The sequence below is a fragment of the Bos taurus genome, chromosome 11 (assembly GCF_002263795.3).
Source record: "Bos taurus isolate L1 Dominette 01449 registration number 42190680 breed Hereford chromosome 11, ARS-UCD2.0, whole genome shotgun sequence".
Lineage (NCBI taxonomy): Eukaryota > Metazoa > Chordata > Mammalia > Artiodactyla > Bovidae > Bos > Bos taurus.
In genome coordinates this window covers 37166655-37184080 of record NC_037338.1, presented here as the reverse complement: position 1 = coordinate 37184080, position 17426 = coordinate 37166655, and the positions used below count along the sequence as shown (strand labels likewise).

Sequence of the window (17426 nt, the reverse complement as noted above, 5' to 3'; positions counted from 1 at the left end):
GAACTACAAAGCCTCTTGATGAAAGTGAAAGTGGAGAGTGAGAGAGTTGGCTTAAAGCTCAACATTCAGAAAACGAAGATCATGGCATCCGGTCCCACCACTTCATGGGAAATAGATGGGGAAACAGTGGAAACAGTGTCAGACTTTATTTTTTGGGGTTCCAAAATCACTACAGATGGTGACTGCAGCCATGAAATTAAAAGACGCTTACTCTTTGGAAGGAAAATTATGACCAACCTAGACAGCATATTCAAAAGCAGAGACATTACTTTGCCAACAAAGGTTCGTCTAGTCAAGGCTATGGTTTTTCCTGTGGTCATGTATGGATGTCAGAGTTGGGCTGTGAAGAAGGCTGAACGCCGAAGAACTGATGCTTTTGAACTGTGGTGTTGGAGAAGACTCTTGAGAGTCCCTTGGACTGCAAGGAGATCCAACCAGTCCATTGTGAAGGAGATCAGCCCTGGGATTTCTTTGGAAGGAATGATGCTAAAGCTGAAACTCCAGTACTTTGGCCACCTCATGCGAAGAGCTGACTCATTGGAAAAGACTCTGATGCTGGGAGGGATTGTGGGCAGGAGGAGAAGGGGACGACAGAGGATGAGATGGCTGGATGGCATCACTGACTCGATGGATGTGAGTCTGGGTGAACTCCGGGAGTTGGTGATGGACAGGGAGGCCTGGCATGCTGCAATTCATGGGGTTGCAAAGAGTCGGACACGACTGAGCGACTGAACTTAACTGAACACCAGTGTCCAAACCTGCTCTTCTGTAAGAGCCAGGTTGTCTTGAGGCCGGCGACTGTCACAAGGCGTCCAGCCCTCCTCCTGGCTGCCCTGTGACCTCCTCAGCCTGGCTCAAGATGGGCAGGGTCCTCCATCACAGCAACAGGGCATATTCTATACAGTAGGAGTATACAGTCCTTGGATCAGAACTGATTCCTACTCAACTGTAGGTCAGCCCATCATCCTAACTCAATCACAAGTCTTGGCAAGAGATAGTACTCAATAATTATTTACTGCATTAAAAATCATACTGGAAAGTAACTTTAGAGTAGGAGCAAAGGCATTACATTCATATAAATGCTTCTTGGTAGAAGAAGAAGCACTCCTTTTAAGAACAGGAAACTGAACTGAACTGACAAAGGGTTTTCACTAAGTGGTCTTGCACAGCCTGTGTTAATCAATATAAAAATTCCACTGGTAACAGAATATTTTAAAAAATAAAAGAATAAAGCTCTTTTGACATAAAAATGTTAAGGTAGTTTTGAGAAAACACTCCAAGAGGGGGTTAGTGGCTTGTACAGCTTGTAGTCCAAAGAGAAAGGAATGGAACTGTTATCAGCTAAACACGTACTAGGTGCCCAGGACTGTACGCTGCTGTCTCACAACTGTATGAGGAAGTATTATTCCCTTTTTACTTATGAGGAAACTGTGGTTTCAAGAATAATGAACTAACCCAAGGACCTAGATGTGAGCACATGGCTGGTATATAACAGCATTTAGGATTTGAGCCCAGATTGATTTGACTCTAAAATCTAAGTTCTTCCCAAACTAAGGGAAGTTATTCTGTAATAACATAATCATCCCCACAAACCTTAAAGGACAAAACCTGATTATGATTCTCCTGAAATTATGAGTGATTGCTCATCAAAAGAAACCACAGTTTAAAACAAAACATAAACTGGGAAGTAGTTTTTGCAACGCATGAAATCCACAACGGATTATAAGACAATCTATATTAAATCAATCAATAAGAAAATAGCTAAAAGAAATACAGACAAATGACTAAATCAGGACTTCACAAAAGAAAGAACCCAAAAGGTCAATAATACATACTTAACTTCCAATAATCAGGGAAATTTCAAATAAAGAGCTTAATGAGATAACATTTCACAAGTATTACTGGACAACATTTTGAAGTCTGGCAAGGTTGTAAAACAACTATAACAGCTATATACTTCTAGTAGGAATATAATCAGTACAATCACTCTGGCATTATCTAGTAAGGTTGGTGATGCACATACCCTATGATCTGGCAAATTTCATTCCTGAGAAGGAGAGAAAAATAACATGTTTGTGTGCATATGCATGTACGCCTACATACTTAATAAGAGACATGCAGAGGACCCATTCATAGCTGTCCTTTTATAAAAGAAAAAAGAAAAAAACTAGAATCAATCCAAATCTCCATCTACAGTAGAAAGAATAAATAAGTCATGATGGAATACTACACAGCAATGAAAATGAATGAACTACAGCAACGAAATGAATGAGTCTCAGGAATGTTAATATAAAAGGACAAGTCACAGAAGAATACATAAAATATAATTTCATTTATATAATATAAAGTTCAGAAACATACAAAAATAAGTAAGAATTTTAAAAAGGATAGCCCATAAAGAAGATCAAAGGAATGATAAACACAAAATTCAGGGCTGTGGTTGTTTCAGATGGGATGATAGGGGGGCACATGGGTGACTCTGAATGTATGACAGTTTCTTCTTCTTGAACTAGGTGCTGACTGCCTGTGTGTTCACTGGTTTATGATTCAGTAGCATCTTTGATGAGCATTATTCTGTATATACAAATCACTTAATAAAAAACAACTGTAAGGGGGGAAAAATGAGCCAGAAGGTCAGGATATTGAATATACCAGGAAAAACAGCTGATAAGAAAAAACAAGATGCCAGAGGTAGAGCTCAGGGGTTTAGCCTCCTGGACTCCAGTTTTGCTGTCTCAAAGCTAACACCATCTTCTGGAGAAGGAGGAGAAGATTGTTTTTTTCAACTTTAGAGGTGTTTTAGAAAAGAACCTAAAGAAATTGACTAGTCTAAATAAACATAATATTAATAAATAGAACTCTTCCACCTAAAAGTTACAGAAGAACTTTAAAAAGTATTTCTGTATTATATATAGTATGTGTATCAATTTCTTAATGATGCAAGGGGGGAAATGTGCTGATACTTCAGCAAAAGAGAAGTAAGATACTAGAAGGAACGTTTTGATATGGAGGTCCCTTAGCTGAAGGTGTAGAGCAGTTTTTTTATTTAATGTGCATACAAATCACTTAGGGGTCACGGTAAAATGCAAATGCTATTTGGGAGGACTGGGCCTCTAAGAATTTGCATATGCAACAAGCTCCCATTTTGTAAATGATCCTGTGCTGAACCTCAGGATGACAGTGAGACATCATGAAAATGCCTTCTCTGGTGATGTTTAAAAATGTAAATATAAGAGTAGAGATAGTTTCATTCTGCCCCCAAAGTAGAGACTGATGACGTTATTCCTACATTACAAAAACTTGGATACAGGACATCTCTATCCAAAAATCAAGAATACTTAACTAGGTCTTTTGCAAAGAAAAGGTGCTTTGGGAAAATAGCAAAGACTGAAAATTTACAAGAGAACTCCATGAGAGGTTTTACTCACCTCCAGAGATCTAAAGAAGTAGCTCTTTCAGCCTAGGTATTAGCTCTTTTCTTATGGAATAATGGTTTACATTCCCAACAGTCTCAATAGAAGAAACCAGGACAACCATAAACGATATTCACAGAGCATTAATTAAGCCTTGATTATGATGCAGATAGTGGTGGCGAGAACAACACAATTATGGAGCATCACATCACTGCATGTAAAAAATATATATGTTGGGCTTTAAAATTCTAAGAGTATGCTTTTAAAATGAAAAGTTTACTATCTCAATAAAAATATCAAATAATTTCCACCTGTCATGTCTATGTTTGTTTAGTAGTACTTAAAATCCATACAGCAAGACAAAATAACCACTTCAATACTCTTCCAGGGAAACTCTGCCACTGTCAAGTCTCTGCTAAGGATGTGTCTGTCACAAGGGGAGCAAGGTCTTGTCCCTTGCTCCAACAACATCACAGACAGTTGTTACTACTCTCATCCAAGGGGCTGCTCTTTACTGAAAGCCTGCACAGCAGGAGACCACCAAGTGACAGCATTTTCTTCACTGGCCTGATGCTTCTCATTCTCTCTGATGAAGGTTCTGGTCAGACCAGAGCCAACAGAGCTACAAAGAGCTTGACCTAACAGAATTCTGCACCTGGTTAAGTCAGAACAGCTAAACCTCTGGTGACATCAACACAGGATATATTCTTACAACATAGTAAATCCAAAATGTTTGGATAATCCATGGAAACAATACTCCCAAACATTTCAATGCAACATGATTTTATACAACCAGCACAACAACGAAGCCCAAATCTAAAAAATTCTATATTTTAATGGCCCTCTATTACTGAAACTCAAAATGAGGCACGTAAACCACACAGTCTGCAGTAGATTCTACTTCTGTGGCTGGTCTACAGAAAATCAAATGCCATTAACTTAGACTAATTAGAGATCTAAAAAATAAAAGCAGACACACCCTTGCTTTGAAACACTGATCTTCCCTTCCAGTTAGCATACTGAAATTCCCTTTTCACCTCTACATTCTAGAAAGGGGAGGGGGGAGGGGTGCACAATCTGAAATGTATCCCGTTGGCCATCCCACACTGAACTGTAGAAGTGGCATTTAGAAGGGAAATTCCTTGTGTACTACCCCAGACTAAATAGACAAGAACGCTGGAACGTCTCCTTCTAACCAGATAGAGCCACACAGGCCTTAGTGGTCTGCCCTTCTCCACCCGGTCCCCATCTGCAAAAAAAAAATGTGCATAAAAATATACATACATATAAACAAACAAACGCAGTCAGTTACTACCACAATCCCACTATTCATGACGGAAGACAACCCGTCTATTAAAACCAACCTGAATACCAATGTACCATCAATCATAATACTCATTTACTAAATAATCCTTAATAAAGAATCCAAATATGTCATTGTATTTGAATACAGAAAAAGCAAACGACTAAAACAAAGCAAATACAGGTTAAAGAAATCATTTACCATCTGTCAAAAACGTATGTAAATTCCTTTTAAAACAATCTACTGCATGTTAATATCTTTTAAAAATATCTCAGGGACATATGAACTAAAATATATCAATTGTTTCATTTCAAAAAATGGTTTCCTATAGGAAAAATTCATACTCAGTGTTGATCAAAGAGGTACTGTAATCCCGTAGCTGTAACGCTTCAATTAATAAATATCAACTTTCCACATATGATGAAATTGATGGAGAATTGGGTTGTGGTTTACGGATTACAGGTGATCCACCAAAAGACGCTGAGACTCCCAATATAGAGTGCACCATGGCCTCCGCACACCGCTGGGGCCGGGTCCTCTCCGCAGCCCCTCCCTACCGAGGCTGAGGTCCCTCGGTTAGAGATTACATTCCGGTCCGCAGCCGCAGGCCGACTCCCTCTGCCCCGCATTAGCACTGCAGGACACCCCTTCATCCCAGAACGGCCACAGGCGAGGCAGCCGGGGGTCACCCCAAGAGAAGCCTCCCCCCCTCACAGCTAGGTGACCTGGTCCTCCTTACGCTCCATCCAGCTGAAGCAGCATGACAAGGTAGAAGCGGCTCCAGGTCTCAGCCAAGGGCAGCCCTGGGCCTGGGTGGGGCCGGGCGGGGGCCGCAGGCGCCCAGTGGCCGTGCCAAGCCCTGCCAGCGAGAAGCAGGGGAGGCTGCGATACTGCTGCATTGTGCTGCATCACGGCGAAGGCAACGGGAGCCATCCATCTTGCCAAAAAATCACATCCCCGTCCAGATAAACCCTACTGAATCCATTTTCCTCCTCCGCCGAAGCACCCCCCACACTCGCCCTCTCCTCACTCACTATCTCGCCCAGCTTTTGACTGGAAAAATAACGGGCACAGCTTGTGTACCGAGCCCCACAACACTCCTCCTCCCCCCCACCCCTATCTGATGGCAGGCACTTGGCATCTTTCCTATCACAAAAACAAAGGGAAGGCTCCTCGCAAAAGAGGGCCGCGGGCGTGGTGTGAGGGCTGATGACCAGAGGGGCTTTCAGCTCACCTCCCCAAAGTCAGGCCCGGAGGGTCCCCGCGTTGGCACAAACCTGTTGAAGAGAGGGTGGCAGGAGCTGAAGGGCGGGCGCAGCGGGAGCTCCGCGCCCCGAGGCGGCTCCCGCCCAGCCCTGGGAGAGCAGGGACCGCAGGGAGGGCGGGGGGCGGGAGTGAAGATGGGCGGGAGTGGGGGCGCCGGGCCGCCGCCTCCGGTTCAGCTGCAGCGCGGCGCAGCCGGGACCACGCCTGGCCGCATCCCCCGTACCGTTACGCTCAGAGCCCGGCCCTGTCAACGCCGCCCCCGCTCGCCACCAGCCGGGGCTAGAGGGAGGGCACCTGAAAATATACCCTTGCGTCTGCCCACTCCGCAACCACCCCCGCGCAGCGGCCCCCAGCTGGAGGGAAGAGGCGGCGGAGGGAGGAACGAGGATTCGGCCCCGATACGTCCGGGGATGAGGCTAGGCGGCCGCGGTGCGCACCGCGGATGTGCAGCCACCTCACTGAGAAGCCCGCCGACCCCCGCCCCGCACCGCCCGAGTACTCGGAAGCACTGGGGACCCGGCTCCCCGCGCCGCCCCCGCCCGGGTTCTGCAGTTTCCCTGCCCCCACGCCGCTCCCCGGGCGTAGGGCAGCGGCGGGGCAACGGCGTCCTCCCGGCCTGGGCCCGCGCCCCTCCTCCCGCCGCCCCGGAGCCAGCCCGGGAGGCAGCCCCAGTGAGTTGGCATCTTCCAGCCTCCGGCCCCCTACCTACCTCCCGCGGATAGGGGGGTGGGGGCGCCGGGGTCCCGTCCTCCTCCCGCTCCTCGGCGGCCGGGCGGGTGGGCCGGGAAGCGACTCCGCGGGGCTGTCCGCGGCTGGGGCCGGGGCTCACAGGACGGGACCAGTGGGCGCTGCTGCGCGGGGCTGCGCGCTCGCTCCGGGCGGAGAGGCGGCCGAGGGAGGGACTGGAGGAATCCGCAGCCTGCACGGCAACAGCTGCACTGATTCCGGGGGCTGGGCTGGAGCGCGGGGCGGGGGGAGGAGGGGAGGGAGCTGCAGGGAGGGGGCGAGGGGCGGGGAGAGGAGCGCGCGGACGCGGACGGGCGGGCGCCGGGCGCGCGCACACACGCGCGCTCACACGTTCTCTCCCGCACACCCTCCACCCCGCCCCTGCGCTCCTCCCTCCTCGTTTGCTCGCTAGCGCCGGACCTCTGCGCTCGTCCAGAGCCCCGCAGTCGCCCACCCGGCGCCTGTTCCGCGCGCGACCCGAACCTCGGGCGCGTCCACGCTCTCCCCGCGGAGGCTCTGCCCTGGCCAAGCGCCAACCTTGTCCCCTGCCGCCGGTACTGGCCGGGGCTGGCCTGGGCAGGGTGGGCACAGACGCCGCGCTCTCCGAGCCAAGGGACGGTGGTGGCTTTGTCCCCACAGCCGGCGAAGTCCAATTTCACGTTTCATTTGAGGCTAATTCGATTATCGCCATGGAAAGGGGCAGCCTAATTTTCTACGTGACTTGTGCAGCCTCTTTTCGCCCGCGACGTTAGCGTTTGAAACGCGATGGAGAGAGCGTGTGGAGGGAGGCTTTGGAAAGTCGTTTGGTTGGTTTAGTTTTAGATCTAGCTGGTGATGCCTTATAGGTTCTGCCCGGCCTGATGAAGAGCGATGGTGACGAACCTGGGTGACGGAAGGAGAGCGGTTGTTGCTCGGCGAAGTCAACATCTTCGTCCTTCATGAGTGATTTTTCACCCTTTCCCTCGCGGTAGCTGTAATAGACCCCACAAGTGGTTCGTGCAACTCTTGCCTCCCTCGCCTGACGCCCCAACGCTCACTTTAGCCTGGTTGGGTGCCCTTCCCGAGCCGCTCCCGCGGAGTGGGGGCGTCCCCGGTGCACTGGCGACCCGGCGATGGCGGGAGGGCTGAGTTCTCCTCTTACCCACATACCGTGAGACGGACACCGGACGTTTCCTCGAGATTCGGCGAGTGTGCGAGCAGGTTCTCAACCAGTTTGCTCACCCTGTCAATCCCTCAGGCTATGTAGAAATTCTGGAACCGCCACTATTGAGGAGAAAAGATGGTGTCATCACCAGGACCACAAATAGAAACGCTCTTCAGAAAACAGTCTGGAGAAACTGACTTTCTGCCTGCTCTGTAAGTGCCCAAGGCGGCAGTGTAAGCCTTCCGAGGGAAGAGGCCTTTCTCCATTGTTTGTTTTTAAAGCCTTAAGGCTTTTCTCCTGAAGATATGACCCTCAAACCCTAAATTTAAAAAAAAAATTTTTTTTAATAATAACAATAATAATAGACCATGAGAGATCTATAAATCAACCAGGTCCACTGATTTGCGATCATGCTTATATCTCAAATCAGTGGACCTGGTAGATTTACTATATTTTTGTATGTAGTTTTAATGAATATTTAAAAATAAAACTAAACAAAATCATCTCAGCAAAGTGAAGATGATCCTTCCTTTCAGGCCTTCACCATATGTTTGAATGTTTGACCAAAGTTTATATTTGAACTGTATGAAAAAAATTGAGGAAGGCAAATAATTTAACATTTTTCTCACAAGGCTGATCACCACAGCCAGGTGAACTCTCAAAGGGCAGGTTTCTTTGTCCATTGTTTATACATAGTAGGCGTTTAAAAGGTACTCAAAAAATACTTGTTGAATTGAACAGAATCAACATGTCTGTGGCTGCCCTTATTAGGTAAGGCGAAATCCGACTAGAAATAAAAGTTGTTTCCCTTTCACTTATTTTGTGCCAGAGCCCCTAGCCCCTCCCCCCCCCACACACAATGTTAATGAAATACCAAAGAAAACAATGGCAGTACTGAGAAATGCCTGTTTAAATTCTTTCAGTGTTATTCTGAAATTGTGACTCTTAACTGTTTCCTTTATCACAGATAACAGTATTCGAATAAATCTTCATTTGATGGATGAGTCACCTGCCGTACCCCAGTCTACTCCCCCTTACTTTAAAAATTTTTCCTTCAGAAAGGGAAGCCAGACATATCTTTAGCAAGGTACTCCAGTAAAGTGGCAGCAAGTATTCAAAAAATGTGAAAGACAAGGATTCAGAGTTTCACTGTAAATACCTGATAGCAACCTTTGGTGGGAAAAAAACATCACCCAGGAGAGCCCAGGGTATCACTGACCAGGAAAAATTAACATGTCCCCCATCCCCAAAAAAGTCAATCTGGAGAGATCACTGAAGAAGGCACATATCTCTGTAGAAGGACAGAACCGAGAAAAAGAAAAAACATTTAGGCAATAATAAAGGTAACTCAAAAGGATTATTCTTAAGTATCTCAGATGCAGCTTTGAAGTCTTTCCTCATATTAGACTTAAGGTTGATTTAAAGGAACCTAAAACTCATCAGTGTCCTCTCTGTAACTTCGTACTCTCCATTTTCAAAACCTTGTGAGTATATATGGCTTTGTCGCCAGGCATTATTTGTCTCCAATAAAGTGGATATAGCACTTTATTTCAAATTTTTTTTACAGATATATATAGTTACTTTAACTTTCCATTAGAAATGTAGGGGGAAATCTTGTCAACCTACTTATTAGTCAGTATAGACTAGGTTATGATGCTGTAACACCCAGTCCCCAAATCTCAGTATAATATGCTAGTTACGAATCAGCAAAAACGTTGTTGCTTATACACAGTCAACTGTGGTTCCAAGAAACTCTCTGAGGAAGCTGTCTTCCAAATGTCAGCTCAGCATTCTGGAATACTTAGATGCTATGGTACCTTCATATCAGAAATACTTCTGCCCAGAAATGGCACAAAGTTTTCTCCACTTGCATTTTACATGACTTGCTTTGTCAGGTGACTACAACTAAAATCAAAGATTGATGAACAATAGTGATGTCTGCCACCACTTGTTTTATTTAGAAAAGAGGAAATGGTACTTTATTTACTTGATTATATTAGCCCAACTAATACCTGTATACCTACAAACTATTATGTATAAAATAAGCTACAACGACATATTGTACAACACAGAGGATACAGACAATATTTTAAAATAACAAAAAAATTATTAAGATTATAAACTTTAAGTTGTATATATTTTACCACAATAAAAATTTAGAAAAAGGAAGCCCATCTTTTATTGTACTAATTAACATGCTAAAATTTTAAAAGGACACATTTTGAAAACTTGAATAAATTTTTTTCATTTCTAATATTCTTAAACTTGACTTCCTTTTCACGCTGAACTAGTCTGAGAAGTCTCCTCATATTAGAAATGTTCCATCTGGTGATTTACACATATTTATTTTGCACTGGGGAAACCTCCAGACTTACATGTTTCAAGTATCATTACCATTAATGAATAGTTTCTGAGCACCAATAGCACATTTATTGCTCAGTAAAATAATTCATTCTTTCAATTATTCAAGAAATATGTATGCCTTAATCTGTTCTGGGCTGTGAAATAAAGCAGTGGGCAAAACAGTAAAAAAAAAATCACTGCCTTCAGGGAGCTTCCATTGTAGAAGAGGGTATGATCAATAAACAAGTACAATATATGTATGATTATTAATCTGACTATATGGTAATATAAATGTTTAGAAACAATATTTATAACATGATCAGAATAAATAGTCTCAGCTTTCTATATAGGATCTTCAAAATTTTCTGTTAACAATGGTAAGGATCATGTGTGTGCGTGCTAAGTCACCTCAGTGGTGTCCTACTCTTTGCAACCCTATAGACTGCAGCCCACCAGGCTCCTCTGTCCATGGGATTCTCCAGGCAAGAATACTGGAGTAGGTTTCCATGCCCTCTTCCAGGGGATCTTCCTGACCCAGGGATGAAACCCGTCTCTCTTGTTTCCTGCACTGGCAAGTGGAGTCTTTATCACTAGCACTACCTGGAAAGCCCAGTAAGTAGCAACTATAAAGTACTTTCCAGTTTTTACATTGTTTTAGCAAATAACACGGAGAAGGCAATGACACCCCACTCCAGTACTTTTGCCTGGAAAATCCCATGGACAGAGGAGCCTGGTAGACTGCAGTCCATGGGGTCGCTAAGAGTCGGACACGACTGAGCAACTTCACTTTCACTTTTCACTTTCATGCATTGGAGAAGGAAATGGCAGCCCACTCCAGTGTTCTTGCCTGGAGAATCCCAGGGACCGGGGAGCCTGGTGGGCTGCCGTCTATGGGGTTGCACAGAGTTGGACACGACTGAAGCGACTTAGCAGCAGCAGCAAATAACATACTTTCTTGTCCTTTTGTCAGTTCTGTGAGGTAGATATTAACCCCATTTTATAAATGAGAAAACTGAGACATAATTTGAGTTTCTAAGTTTACACAAGTGCTAAGTAACAGTGATATCTACTTAGAAACTAGTACATCAGAGCCGTGTGCTTGAGCATTGCATATTAATTATTAAAAAGTAGTTCTCTTTTCCAGATGAAAAAAGTTCTAGAGATGGATGGTGGTGATGGGGGCACAACAATGTGACTGAACTGATGACATTGAACTGTACATTTGAAAATGGTTAAAGTGCTAACAAATGGATAAAGATGTGATACATATAAACAATAAAATATTACTCACCATGAAAAGGAATGAATTTGACTCAGTGGTAGTGAGGTGGATGAACCTACAGCCTGTTATACATAGTGAAGTAAGTCAGAAAGAGAAAAATAAATATTGTATACTAATGCGAAATAGATAGGGAAACAGTGGAAACAGAGTCAGACTTTATGTTTTGGGGCTCCAAAATCACTGCAGATGGTGACTGCAGCCATGAAATTAAAAGACGCTTACTCCTTGGAAGGAAAGTTATGACCAACCTAGATAACATATTCAAAAGCAGAGGCATTACTTTGCCAACAAAGATCTGTCTAGTCAAGGCTATGGTTTTTCCAGTGGTCATGTATGGATGTGAGAGTTGGACTGTGAAGAAGGCTGAGCGCCGAAGAATTGATGCTTTTGAACTGTGGTGTTGGAGAAGACTCTTGAGAGTCCCTTGGACTGCAAGGAGATCCAACCAGTCCATTCTAAAGGAGATCAGTCCTGGGTGTTCTTTGGAGGGAAGGATGCTAAAGCTGAAACTCCAGTACTTTGACCAATGAAAGAGTTGATTCATTGGAAAAGACTGTGATGCTGGAGGGATTGGGGGCAGGAGGAAAAGGGGACAACAGAGGATGAGACGGCTGGATGGCATCACCGACTCAATGGACGTGAGTTTGAGTGAACTCTGGGAGTTGGTGAGGGACAGGGAGGCCTGGCGTGCTGCAATTCATGGGGTTGCAAAGAGTCGGACACAACTGAACGACTGAACTGAACTGAAGGCATATATATGGAATCTAGAAAAATAGTACCGATACAGGGAAGGAATGACGCAGACATAGAAAATGGACTTGTAGACACGGTAGGGGAAGGAGAGGGTGGGACAAATGGAGCAAGTGGCGTTGACATATATAAACTATCATATGTAAAAGAGACAGCTGGTGGGAAGTTGCTATATAACACAGGCACCCCAGCCTGGCGCTCTGTGATGACCTAGAGGGGTAGGGTGGGGGGAGGGGAGGGAGGCTCACAAGGGAGAGGATATTTGTATTATTATGGTTGATTCAAGTTGTTTGGCAGAAACTGACACAACATTGTAAAGCAATTTTTTCTCCAATTAAAAAACAAAAAGCAGTATTTTTTAAAATGTTTAAAATTATTTTTAGTACTTTATAGACTCTTTTGTCCATTGACTGTTAGTCAGCAAACAGATGAAGACATATCAAAAAATAAATAAAAATGGTTAAGATGGTAAATACTATGTATATATTACTACATTTTTTTTAATTCTTAAAGTAATTCTGAATTTAGATTTCTACTCTGGAATAGTAGATTAGATGTTCTCAACGATTCTTCACTTAACCCACATGTTAGATTACACTGTTTACTTGCTGTGTTGTATGCACACTGATGTCTATGGTACAATAAACACACCCTGCTGGAAGGCTTTACTCTTCTATATCTGTGTATTTCAGTTTCCACCAGTTGTGTTGTGTATTTACCAAGGCAGTTATGTCTCTCCTCAAACTTGTTTACGCCAGTTATACTTACTATACCTAATAATTACATTTATTATAATTAAGCATTATATAAACCAATTAAATATGCGTATGAAAGAGTTCTTTCAGTGGAAACGAAGTGGTGTATTTTTGAAATGTCTGATGAAAGGCTAAAAATATTACCATCAGATTATGTGTGGTCAGTTCCATTCAGTTCAGTCACTCAGTCATGTCCGAAGCTTTGCGACCCCATGGACTGCAGCCCTCTAGGCTCCCCTGTCCATGGAATTTCCCAGGTAAGAATATTGGAGTGGGTTGCTATGCCCTCCTCCAGGGGATTTTCCCTACCTGGGGAATCAAACCCACGTCTCCTGCACTGGCATCTGAATTCGTTACCGCTGCTACACCTATGACACCAAAAATATGAACAATAACAAAAATAGACAAAATTGATTTTACCAAAAATAGGCAAAATGGAAACTTTTGTGCACCAAAGGACGTATCAAGAAATTGAAAAAAATCTACAGAATAGGAGAAAATATTTGCAAATCATACATCGGATAAGGATGTAGTATTCAGAATATATAAAAACCTTTCACAACTCAACAACAAAATGACAAACAACCCAATTAAGAAATAGGCAAAAGAGTTGAGTAGAATTTTCTCCAAAGAAGATACATGAATGATCAACAAGCCTGTGAAAATATGTTCAATATTATTAGTCATAGGGAAATGAAACCACTAGGATCGAGGGTAGCTTTAATTAAAACAACAATAAAAAAAAGTAAAATGAAAGAGATGAAATTTGTGGTCACGAGAGATGTTGGACGTGGGGAAGGTAGACGAAGATGATCAAAAGGTACAAATTTCCAGCTATAAAATAAATAATGTACAACATGATGACAACTGCTCCAGGATGTGTGTGAAAGTTTTTGAGACAGTAAATCCTAACAGTTCTCATCATAAGACAAAAAAATTTTTTTAATTTTGTATATTTAAGAGATGATGGATATTAACTAAACTTGATATTTACATAATCATTTCAGGACACATGTAAGTCAAGTCACTACGTTGTATACCTTAAACCTATACAGTGCTATATGTCAATTATATCTCAACAAAATTAGGGGGAGGGAACAGAAAATAATCATTACTGGTGAGAATGTGGAGGAATTGGAATCCCATGCATTGTTGGTGGGAATGTAAAGTGGTATAGCTGCTGTGGGAAGCAGTTTGGCAGTCCTTCGAAAAGTTAAACTAAATTACCATATGATAATTCCACTCCTAGCTATATTCCCGGAAGAATTGAAAACAGGTACTCAAACACCTGGATACAAATATTCATAGTAGCGCTATTCACAATAGCCAAAAGGTGGAGACGATGCAAAAGTTCATCAGTGGATGGATACTGTGTTGGATACACACAGTGGAATACTACTCAGCCATGAAAAGAATGAAACACTGGTACATGCTACAGTGTTTTGGTACATTGTACACTTAGCATATGAACCCTTAGCATAAAATGAAAAAAGCCAGGCCCCAAAGTCATATGTTTTATGATTCCATTTATATAACATATTCAGAATGGGTAAATCCATACAGGAGAAAACAGGTTGTGGTTACCAGGGCCTGGTGGAGGCATGGGGATGAGAATGGGATATAACTGTTTAATGGGTATGGAGTTCTATTTTGGAGTCATGAAAATGTTTTAGAACTAGATAGAGGCAATAATTGCATAACAGCAAATATACTAAATATCGCTGAAACAGTTGCTTTAAAATGGACCAGTTCAGTTCAGTTCAGTTGCTCAGTCATGTCCAACTCTTTGCGACCCCGTGAATCGCAGCACGCCAGGCCTCCCTGTCCATCACCAACTCCTGGAGTTTACCCAAACTCATGTCCATCAAGTCGGTTATGCCATCCAGCCATCCCATCCTCTGTCGTCCCCTTCTCCTCCTGCCCCCAATCCCTCCCAGCATCAGAGTCTTTTCCAATGAGTCAACTCTTCGCATGAGGTGGCCAAAGTACTGGAGTTTCAGCTTCAGCATCAGTCCTTCCAATGAACACCCAGGGATGGAACACCCTTTAGGATGGACTGGTTGGATCTCCTTGCAGTCCAAGGAACTCTCAAGAGTCTTCTCCAACACCACAGTTCAAAAGCATCAATTCTTTGGCGCCCAGCTTTCTTCACAGTCCAACTCTTACATCCATACATGACCACTGCAAAAACCATAGCCTTGACTAGACAGATCTTTGTTGGCAAAGTAATGCCTCTGCTTTTTAAAATGGATACCTTTATATTATTTGAATTTCATTCAGTTTTTAAATGTAAATAAAAATTGAAAAAAAAATTTATTCCCCATTTAGCATCATTTTTAACAACCAACCAACCACTTGTCACATCAGGTGAATGGGCTTCTGCATATTCTTTAACACTTTCCTGCATGCTCCTCTTGAGAAAGGGTTTATCACAGTTAACCTCTCAGATATAAACTAGTTATTCCACTTGCATATTTTCAGGCAGCTTGATTGTAATTATCCCACCACATGAATATAAAAGCGATTCTGAGTCCTTATTGTTTGAATAAAACTAGAAATTTTAGAAAAGAGTTTCTTGGAATCTCCTTTTGGTCAGTAGCAGCTGAGAATGAGGAGGGGAAGAGCGCAGAGTGCAAAGGCTCCAGGTAACAACCTGCACTTTTCTTCTTCTTCTCAACCTGCACCGTCCAGTACAATAACCACCAACCACACATGGCTCGGAGAAGGCAATGGCATCCCACTCCAGTACTCCTGCCTGGAAAATCCCATGGACAGAGGAGCCTGGTAGGCTGAAGTCCATGGGGTCGCTAAGAGTCCAACACGACTGAGTGACTTCACTTTCACTTTTCACTTTCATGCATTGGAGAAGGCAATGGCAACCCACTCCAGTGTTCTTGCCTGGAGAATCCCAGGGATGGGGAAGCCTAATGGGTTGCCGTCTATGGGGTTGCACAGAGTCGGACACGACTGAAGCGACTTAGCAGCAGCAGCACACATGGCTAGTGAGCACTTACATTTTATGAAATTTGTATACATACTAAAATCAGAGACTTAGTTTTTAAAAAGTGGAAATATCTCTGTTTTGAAAATATCAGTTGTATGTTGTAATGATACTATCTTGGATATGTGCTGTGCTTAGTTGCTCAGTTGTGTCTGACTTTTTGCGACCCCATGGACCATAGCCCACCAGGCTCCTCTGTCCATGGAGATTCTCCAGGCAAGAATACTAGAATGGGTTGCCATGTCCTCCTCCAGGAGATCTTCCCAACCCAGAGATCGAACCCAGGTCTCCCACATTACAAGCAGATTCTTTACCATCTGAGCCACCAGGGAAGCCCAAGAACACTGGAGTGGGTAGTCTATCCGTCATCCAGGGGAACTTCTGGACCCAGAAATTGAACTGGGATCTCCTGAATTGCAGGCAGATTCTTTACCAGCTGAACTACCTGGGAAGCATCTCAGGTATAATGGGTTAAAGTTTTTTAAATTCACCTTTTCTTATTTTTTTTCAAATATAACTATTGCAAAATTTTAAAATTATGTATATGGCTCACATTATAATTCTATTGAGTAACTCTGTTCCAGACATTTTCAATAGGGACCTCAATCACTGGCATCCTGACTATTTAAGTTTAGGAAACTGAAGAAAAGCAACTAGAATTTGGAATATGCCACAAAACAAAGACTCCAAAGTGAGGTTGTTTCCAACTCCCAGGCTTCTCATAATGCCTCCATCATAACGGCCTTGGTATCTGTGGGCAGCAAGCCATGATTCTTCTTGAAAGCAGAAGGTAGGCATGGCTAATGTCTTCATGACTGGTGTCATTCTTTTGGAAAGTCCAAAGATGACCTTGGCAATGACATCATGCCATTGCCTCAAGATAAACTGCCCACCCACCCCAATTTGACATATTTTACCAGCCTATGTAAAGGATTCCAGAAGTGGACTAGATTCGTGCCTAGAATTCATTCAAGAAATGGCAAAAATTCATAGGCTGATGGATGAGGATTCCTGGGTTGGGAAGTTCCTTTGAAAAAGAGATAGGCTACCCACTCCAGTGTTTTTGGGCTTCCCTGTTCCCTGAACAGTGTTAAGTGTTCTTCCCTAAAGAATCCGCCTACAATGTGGGAAACCTGGGTTCAATCCCTGGGTTGGAAAGATCCCCTGGAGGAGGGCATGGCAAACCATTCCAGTATTCTTGCCTGGAGAATCCCCATGGACAGAGGAGCTTGGCGTGCTACAGTTCATGGGGTCGCAAAAAGTCAGACACGACTGAGCGACTGAACTGAACTGATGGGTGAGGAATGAGAAACAGAGAGAAAAACCACTTCCTTCCAGAGGTCAGAGAAGTCTAACATGTAGCTGGTCTGAGGGGAAACTCTTTGGTCTGGATTGTGTGATTGGATCTTGTCCCCCTAATCACACTTCTGACATCGGGGCATC

The 17426-nt window shown here is 43.6% G+C and overlaps 1 protein-coding gene across 7 annotated transcripts in view; it reads right to left on the bottom strand.

The window, feature by feature from the left end:
* SPTBN1 (spectrin beta, non-erythrocytic 1) overlaps window positions 1-8047 on the bottom strand; it is a 213086-nt gene extending 205039 nt beyond the window's left edge. Inside the window, exons 1-2 of one of the 7 annotated variants that reach the window (XM_059891290.1) lie at window positions 7858-8047; window positions 7591-7679 (exon numbers count right to left, since the gene is read on the bottom strand). The gene's annotated coding sequence lies outside the window, so the exon portion shown is untranslated. Of the gene's footprint in view, window positions 1-5950; window positions 6089-6691; window positions 6887-7590 lie in introns of those variants that run through there. The other 6 variants (XM_024998773.1, XM_005212632.3, XM_024998775.2 and 3 more) reach the window with 6 other exon arrangements.
* Window positions 8048-17426: the final 9379 nt, after the last annotated feature.